The sequence below is a fragment of the Triticum aestivum genome, chromosome 2D, assembly GCF_018294505.1.
Source record: "Triticum aestivum cultivar Chinese Spring chromosome 2D, IWGSC CS RefSeq v2.1, whole genome shotgun sequence".
In the NCBI taxonomy this organism is placed as follows: domain Eukaryota; kingdom Viridiplantae; phylum Streptophyta; class Magnoliopsida; order Poales; family Poaceae; genus Triticum; species Triticum aestivum.
The window spans coordinates 227,115,837-227,125,700 of NC_057799.1; positions in this window are offsets into that span (position 1 = coordinate 227,115,837).

Genomic DNA, 9,864 nt, shown 5'->3' on the forward strand with positions numbered 1-9,864 from the left:
TTGTTAAAGGTGAAAACCTCTACCAAAAATGATGCACCTATTTCTAGGCCATCCTGGATTTTTGAATTAAATCTTATTGTATTTGACTTTTGGGCATTTAAATGCTATAAATAATTTAAAATGTTCAAATAATGTTGGAACTATTTTTGGGCCACCGAAATAATTTAGCAAGTGTCCATGAATATTTTCAGGATTTTAGGAAATGCCTTGGTATTTTTCCTAAGCTCAAAACAGAGGCAAATAATTAGAAAACAAAAACAAATTAGGAAACAGAAGAGAGAGAGAACCTTACCTGGGCCTTACCTGCAGCCCAAGTGGCTAGGCCAGCCCACCTCCCCGGCTCCTGTCGCCTTCCTCCTCCTGCCAGTAGGAGCAGGGGCGCGTGGTCGCCGCGCGCGCGCCAGCTCCTGCGTCCACCGCGACGCCCGGCTCTTCTGAGGGCGCCACGGAGAAGCCCAGAGACCCCTCTCTCCTCTCCCTCACTCTCTGCCCTCTCACTCACCCCCAGCCTGCTCTCTGCCTCGCTCCCCCTGGGACCCAAGAACGCCGGTGCCCGCCGCCGCAAAGCACCGCGCCCACCACCGTCCCCTTGCCCATGGTTGTGACCTCGAGCTCCGCCTCGATGCCGTGAAGCTCCAAGCCGAAGAACGCGCCCGCGGATGCCCTGCAGCATCGTCACCGTCGCCATCTTCCTCGTCTGCTCCGATGAACGCCGTCGTTCGATTCGCCGACCCCCGAGCGTCCCCGAGCACGCTGAGCTACTCATCAACCTCGCCGTGAGCTCCTCTACCGAACCCCTCTCTCCCCGCCGTCGTTTTCTTCCTCTAGCCCCGCTGACCGCCGAGCACCGAAGCCGCCGTCCGCCATTGCCGCTGCACGCATAGCCTCCGTGCTCCCCTGGCCTCACCGCGCTGCTCTTAGTGCTCCCCGTGCCTAGCAGGTGCTGCCCAGCCCCTCCATTTGCTCACTGATACACCGTAGCGACGCGCCCGTGCACCACCGAACACCACCGCCGCCAAAGCTCGTCGCCGGCATGAATTCCGGTGACCCCGCGACCTCTCACTTAGTCGTTTGGATGCGCAAGATCAAGGGCTATCCCCTGGTGCCCTCAGCGTGCCAAGCCGACGCCTCTAGCGCAAGTCCGGCGTGCCCCGCCGTGTTCTGTGGTCGCCGCCGGCTGAACTCCAGCGACCGATGACGTGGACGTCATTAGGCGCTAACCCAACCAGCTAATCACCCTAACAGCCACTGACAGCGGGCCCTACCGCAGGGTCAAACCCAGTCAGCATTGGGTTTGACCGCGCTTAGCCCCTGTGTCACTGACATATGGGCCACACCTGTCAGGTTTGACTCTGGTTAGGCGCTGTTGACCAGCTGACGTCACAGTGACGCAGTGCTGACGCAATAACTCATTTTCTGGATTTAAAATAATTCAGAAAATTCCAGAAAATAGTATAAACTTCTAAAATTCATAGAAAATCAACCGTAGCTCAGAATGAAATAATTTATATATGAAAAATGATCAGAAAAATGCAATCTATCCATCTGTATCATTTTCATGCATGTCAAACTAAGTTATACCTGCTGTATAGGTGAAAACATGATAATGCACTATTTGAATTCATAGCTTGAATTTAAATTTGAACCTTGAGTTCAAATCAACCCAAACCTTTCTGTTGCTAGTTGCATTAGGCCAAATCACGTCATATTGCCATGTCATAATCATGCATCATAATTGCTGCATTGCATTGATTGTGTTCTTCCTTGTTTGCCGGTGATGGTCCCTTCTCGATAGCCGTGATTCCGACGATGAGTTCGATGACACCAATGAAGAACTATAATATCTTCAGAAGTGCCAGGCAAGCAAAACCCCCTTGTTCATTCCGATACAATCCCATTCTCTCGCTCCTGCTCTCTTCTACTGCATTAGGACAATCGATTCAACTGTTACATGCTGCGGTAGTTGAACCCCTTTTCCTCTGCATGACCTGTCATTGCCACAGTAAATAGATGAAACCCACTAGCATGAGTAGGAGTTGTTTGAGCCCTGATGTGCCTACTCATTCATGCTTGTTTGTCATGCCTGCTACTGCTTAGAGTTGAGTCGGGTCTGATTCGTCGGGGATGAATTGGAATGGTGATGAACATGTCCTACTGTGTGTGAACACGATTTGGTAAAGGTAGCGGTGAGAGGCCATGTAGGAGTACATGGTGGGTTGTCTCATTGCAGCCGTCCTCAGGAACTGAGTTCTGTGTTTGTGATCCATGATACAGTTACTACCACGCATTGGGCCCGAAACCAATGGACCCTCTCGGCTTCTTAATCACCCTTGTCCTCTGTCCAGGAGTTGCAAGTAGTTTCTGGTGTTAGTAGTATGCTGGAGGCCGTGGACAGCGCTGACCGAGGGGTGGGCTGTGATGCGGTAGGCACGTGGCACGGTGTACCGGGCGCCCGTTTGGTGTCTCGGGAACCCTGCACACATCGTTCGGGGCCGTATGTGGAAACCTCGGCCGGACTCCCTGCGGATGGAACCTGAATAGGCGATAAACCTGGACTAGAGACTTGAGTGTTTAGGTAGGCTGTGGCCGACTCCCTCGCCAGGCTTCCGCTTGAAGGTTGCCGAGGTACACGACGTGTACATGGTGGTAAGTGGCGAGAGCGTGTGTGACGAAGTACACCCCTGCAGGGTTAACATCATCTATTCGAATAGCCGTGTCCGCAGAAATGGACTTCTGGGTTGCCTATAACAGTTCATAGACAAGTGAAAGTGGATACTCTAAAATGCGCAAGATAAGCGTGAGTGCTATGGATGGCGTTCTCGTAGGTAGACGGGAGCGGGTCCATAGTGGAGTATTGATTTGGTGAATATGTGGACTCGTGTGCGCCACCTCAAAAGAGTTGCTTGCAGTCGTAGTTAGGATAGCCACCGAGTCAAAGCTGGCTTGCTGCAGTTAAACTCCACCACCCCCCTTTGTTGATACCGATGCATATGTAGATAGTTCTGATGTAAGTCTTGCTGAGTACATTTGTACTCACGTTTGCTTATTCTATGTTTTGCAGAGAGACGTCAGTCTCGCTAGTAGTTCCGTGTGGACTTCGACGTTTAGCTTGATACCTCAGCTACGATCTTGTGCCCTCGGCAGGATCTGGTAGATAGTCAGGCTTCTCAGCCTTTTTCATTTGTAGATGTCTGTACTCAGACATGTTAAGCTTCCGCATGTGTTTTGACTTGTATGCTCTGAATGTTGGGTCATGAGACCCATGTTTGTAATATCTGGCTCTTCGGAGCCTAATGAATAAATACTCTGAGTCGTAGAGTCTTGTTGTGATGCCATGTTGTATTTGCACATATCGAGCATATCGTGTGTATGATTGAAATGCTTGGTATGTGTGGGATCCGACAACCTAGTTGTTTATCCTTGGTAGCCTCTCCTATGGGGAAATGTAGTCTTGTGCTCCCATGAGCCATAGTAGTCCGCTACAGCCCGGTTCACCGGAGTCCTGCTAGCCCAGCACTACTGCTCCGGAACACTTGACTGGCCGGCATGTGTTTCATATCGCTCCTGTGTCTGTCCCTTCGGGGAAATGTCACGCGGTGACATCCGGAGTCCTGCCTAGCCTGCTACAGCCCGGGTTCCCGGAGTCCTGTTAGCCCAGTGCTACAGCCCGGATTCGCACGCTGCTGACCGACACGTTCGATGTTGATTCAGGTATGCCTGTCCCCATACGTTAGTGCCACTTTGGGTTCACGACTAGCCATGTCGGCCCGGGTTCTCTGTCATATGGATGCTAGCGACATTGTCATATACGCGAGCCAAAAGGCGCAAACGGTCCCGGGCCATGGTAAGGCGACACCCGTGGGAGTACCGTGCGTGAGGCCGCAAAGTGATATGAGGTGTTACAGGCTAGATCGGTGTGAATTGGAATCGGGGTCCCGACAGTCATCCAACTTCCTCCGACATTAACGTGGTTGGAGCCACGTTACCGTTCTTTCTCCTTTCCGTGCCACCACATGTCTCATTGCCAGGATGCGGTTTAGTAAGTTGGTAACCTCTTTCCGTGTACACACCAAACAGAGAGGCCGGGATGATGGTACCTTGGCCCAGGATTAAAGCCAGTCATCCGGTCAGGGGGCATGGGTGTTTCCGGTTGGGACCGAGAGGGGGGGCACCCCCTTATAGCGCGCGTATAGAAATTTGATCCCATGCTACGCGAGGTTGTAGCCTCCCCGTCTCAAGGTTTTTCTTGAACGTTGCCGAGGGTGATCCCTGGCTTCGGATGGTTGAATTGGGTGTGTACTGGTTAGACGTGTTTCTTCCAAAACACCATAGACGGAACTAGTCCCCGTGACTACTGAAATCCGTTGGCTGTGGTTAAGTACAAACTCTGCAGAGTCATTTCTTTCCAAATCATCGCATCCATGATCAAGTAGCGTAAACATTATATCCATATCTATCCGTGTGAAAAACTTGTCCCCGGTGAACAAGCTCAAGTGGTAAATCCAGTTTTATTGTTACTCCTGTGGATGGACTAACTTTATATTTGTCTCATGCTTGTGATAAATTATGTTCCCAAACTATTGTATTATTGAGCTACAATATAAGCCCTTTATGTGATGTCGCGCGGACGTCCGACTGTGGCGTGTTCTGGTTCCTTACTTTAAATATAAGCCCTTTTTGTGATGTCGCTCAGACGTCCGACTGTGGCATGCATTGTCTTTATTTTCTGTTATAAGCCCTTTATGTGGTGTCGCCCCGACGCCCGACTGTGGCATTATTATTCTGCATTTTCCTCTCGAGGAGTCTTTCAGACACTCGTTTGGCACCCGCATTATTATTCTGCATTTTCCTCTCGAGGAGTCTTTCAGACACTCGTTTGGCACCTGTATTATTATTCCGCATTTTCCGCTCGAGGAGTCTTTCAGACACTCGTTTGGCACCAGTATTACTATTCTGCAGTTTCCGCTCGAGGCATCATTCAGACCCTCGCTTGGCACCCAGTATTTATTACCCCTATGTCTGACCGCACCGGTTAACTTGTTCATGTGCTTCATGTTTACCTTTGTTATACCTTATGTCCGAACTGTCTTGCGAGTACTTTCATAGTACTCACCTGGCTTGTTGATTTGGCCAGATGTTGACGAAGGCGATCTCTTGGATGAAGAGTTTGATAGCGCGTCCGATGCCTAGAGGAGTCCCAGTCAGTCCTGCGCGATCCCGGATATTGGTCACTTGTATTGTATACGCTTCCGCCACCCGCAATAAGTCTTCTCGAGCCTCACTCCGACGCTCGATGAGTTGTAGTCTTCTGGAAACATATCACTCGCTTCGCGGTGATATTTCCACCACCGTTATTACCGTGAGTTAGTAGTTTGCCACCCTATCCGCCGTCTTGTTTTAGCGGCGCGCATGTAATAGATTGTTGGGCAGTCTCTGTTCAACCTTGTATTATATTTAGTACTCCTGGTATTTTTCTTCTGTGACCAAGATATTGTCTACCAGTGAGAAGGAATTCTTCCTCGCTGGTCCGTGAAGGGGATTGGTCTTTCAATAATTATTTTATTGAAAAACCGATCGTGACAGTAGAAAACCCTTTAGAAAAGGGGAGAGAAATTTCATGACATTACCCATACAATGGTGTTTGGAATTGATAAAGAGAATTTAGCATTGTGCTTCAAATGCTCTTATTGATGATCGGAGTAGCACAGACATGTTTCGAGATAGCATTGACATGGTCTTCAAGCAAAGGTCAGTCTTTGGATACACGAAGGATTCATCAGGAACAACTGGTAGAATAAGTCTTACAATTTCCTCCTGGAAGAATGTTTAACCTGGCTGAAAAGGAATCTATAACAATAGGGCCTCCGGCCAGGTGTGCTAGGCACGATATCACCTTACCGGTTCACATAAGGACCAATGCTACGACTGTTGGAAAATGTCCCAACCATCATATCTGACCGAGATTCAGTTCGGATTGGTGTCAGGATACCTCATACTCAGGATACCTGAGAAGGAAAGGTGCAACACAAATTGACGAGACGACATCGTAAGATTCTCGGTAAATGAACAATGGAAGCAAGTTCCGAATCATGAGTTCATTATTAAATCAAGGAGAGAATGAGGAGGTGGTTGATGAACTCAGTGACAATTCATCAAGATTTCCAAAACATGGATTTCCACAATTATGTGAACAAGGAGATAGTTTTGTCAGTTCAAATGATATAATGAGGTATGCTCGAGGAAACAAACACGATTAAACATTGGTTGACGGTGACCCGGAATACGGACTTAGGTAGCACAAACAATGTTAGAATGGCGATTCGATAACCAATGGTCTAAGAATGAAATGTTGACCATTAACTTCAAAGCAATAGGGTTTCTAGAAGTTTTAAAATTACTAGTCCATCTGTCGGTCTTCCTGTTTGGAACAACACAGGGACCAAGAAAAGAATGGTGATGGTGAAGTATCACTTATATCAAGAATTCTCAAGAGGTGGTGAGATTCTCATGACATTCCTGACATAAAAGATGGTGATACTCCAAGGTAAAGAAGAACAATTGCTGGATAGCAAGGATCTCAAGGTATATCACAAAGTACGAACAAGTTTGTGTTGAATGAAAGGCAATAAAGTGGTCGATGATAACACAAATCGTCGAGAGCAAAGGGTGGTATTTCTCATCAAGAATTCGATATATATCTTGGAAGAGCTCAGAATGTTGATGATGTTCACGACACATTTGTCGCGAGATTTCATGAAGATGTAATTGATCAGCGATGACATCAAGTCAAAGGAATGGTGAAGCGAAAGGTTATCAGGACCAAGGGTACGACACACACTCGAAACCAAGCTTGCTGTTCAAGGCGAAATGATATGATGAGGAATATCGACGTAAGCTTAGCTCATCGTCAAAAATTATGCTCCGGGAATAAGGACCAGATATAAGATGAAATTATATCAAGGGGATAATTATTGTTACGAGAAGCTTCCATGACAAGATCTACATCGTGTCCATGGGCATGAACACAAAGTTCAAGGTCGACTCCCACTTCTCCAATGCATAACCTATCATTCACTCCTCATATTCGATGGAGTTGTAGTGTTGAAATTTTATCTGGTAAATCACCAGGAGAATATGACTCGTGAAAACTTTCAGGTTCACACGGTTTTAGAGAAGGTATAGGTTCAACCCATCGGGGCATCTTAGAAACATATACCACAATCTTTAAGAGTAAATATCACCAGCTCGAAAGTAGAGCAAGGTTGAGAAAGTAGAGGATACAATTTACCAAAGGCATTATGTATCCGAGGGAAGGCTCACAAGGTTATTGAATATGAAGGACGCCGTCGGATAAAATCCACTAAAGGATCTGTCGGTCCATAACAGAGCTGATGTGAGCATCGGCACACAACCAGAGGAAGTATCAATGCAAAGCCATTGGATTATAGAAACAACTGACTAATCCAGAGCTCAAATGCAAAGGAATTATGATTTTCAAATCAAGGGATCAGACGCAATGTTCTGATTAGGCATAGATAAGTTGAATAGCCTTAGGGGTACAATCAATGGCAATTGGATTGGTTGAGAACCAGCTCATGTTTAAAATGACGTCTGAGCCGGAAAGATAATTTAAAAGGATCAACTGATGATTGCGTGCATTCGCACTCATGTTGAATCAATAGGATCAAAATGACGGTGCCTAAGGATACAAACGAATATTGCCAGACATATGGAAAGCATCCATAATGCAAGCAGACAAGTATTGCAGAGCAATAAGCTACTAAGGATTTCTGGAGGATTGAATAGTATTTCGAAGACCATTGTGAAACACATGAACAACTGGGGGATGAGCGGATACTCGATAAGGGCGAGAAATTATCCGTAGGAGTATTCATGTGTCAAAGAACTGCAAGGCAGTAGGCACAAAATATTCTCGGAACAATAGAGAGGATTTCAGGGTATATTGTAATAACAAGATCAACTGGGAGTAAAAGTAAGAACAGCAAGTGTATGTGTTTATCCATAGGGATATTTCGGTGGTAGGGAATTGCAAAAGCAACAGGCACAAAGTCTCAAAAGAGTATCGGAGAGTAACTTCGAAATCTTCTGGTGCAGCCGGCGATCATCCGGACCGAAGGGGCTCTCCGGGAGAAAGTGTTTTCGAGAACCTAAAGTTAGATTTTTTAGAAAATCATTTAACCCGAATAGAAGAGAGATTAGAATCCCAGAGTATAGACGAGGAATAAAAGAACCTAATACCACCCAATGGCGACGTGGGCCCATGGGCCACACAGCAATGTTAGTAAAAGTTTTGTAAAGTCTAGACTCGACTTCGGCCAAGGAGTGTGGAAGGGGGATTCCTACAGGCAGTCGGCTCTGGTACCAACTTGTGACACCCCCGATTCAATCGTACACTAATCATACACGCAAACGTGTACGATCAAGATCAGGGACTCACGGGAAGATATCACAACACAAGTCTAAAAATAAAATAAGTCATACAAGCATCATAATACAAGCCAGGGGCCTCGAGGGCTCGAATACAACTGCTCGATCATAGACGAGTCAGCGGAAGCAACAATATCTGAGTACAGACATAAGTTAAACAAGTTGCCATAAGATGGCTAGCACAAACTGGGATACAGATCGAAAGAGGCGCAGGCCTCCTGCCTGGGATCCTCCTAAACTACTCCTGCTCATCGTCAGCGGCCTGCACGTAGTAGTAGGCACCTCCAGTGTAGAAGGAGTCGTCGTCGACGGTGGCGTCTGGCTCCAGGGCTCCAGCATCTGGTAGCGACAACCAGGTAGAAGGGAAAGGGGGAAAAGAGGGAGAATAGCAACCGTGAGTACTCATCCAAAGTACTCGCAAGCAAGGATCTACACTATATATGCATGGGTATATGTGTAAAGGGCCATATCGGTGCACTGAACTGCAGAATGCCAGAATAAGAGGGGGATAGCTAATCCTGTCGAAGACTACAATTCAGGCCACCTCCATCTTGCAGAATGTAGAAGAGAGTAGATGGTAAGTTCACCAAGTAGCATCGCATAGCAAAATCCTACCCGGCGATCCTCCCCTCGTCGCCCTGTGTGAGAGCGATCACCGGGTTATATCTGGCACTTGGAAGGGTGTGTTTTATTAACTATCCGGTTCTAGTTGTCATAAGGGAAAGGTACAACTCCGGTTCGTCCTTTTACCGAGGGACACGGCTATTCGAATAGATAAACTTCCCTACAGGGGTGCACCAGATAACCCAACACACTCGATCCCATTTGGCTGGACACACTTTTCTGGGTCATGCCCGGCCACGGAAGATCAACACATCGCAGCCCCACCTAGGCACAACGGAGAGGTCAGCACGCCGGTGTAAATCCGATGCGCGCAGGGGTCTGGGCCCATCGCCCGTTGCTCACCTGCACGTTGCGAACGCGGCCGGAAGCAGACCTAGCCCCCTTAATACAAGCGCGAGCTTACGGTCCAATGCGGCGCGCGCCGCTCAGTCGCTGACGTCACGAAGGCTTCGGCTGATACCACGATGTCGAGTGCCCATAACTGTTCCCGCGTAGTTGGTTAGTGCGTATAGGCCAGTGGCCAGACTCAGATCAAATACCAAGATCTCATTAAGCGTGTTAAGTATCCGCGAATGCCGACCAGGGCCAGGCCCACCTCTCTCCTAGGTGGTCTCAACCTGCCATGTCGCTCCACCACAAAGTAACAGTCGGGGGCCGTCGGGAACCCAGGCCCACCTCTACCGGGATGGAGCCACCTGCCCCTTCAGCCCCCATCTCCGAACAGTATCACAAGTAATGTAATAGTATAAAGTATATAGCATATGCCCGAGATCACCTCCCGAAGTGATCACG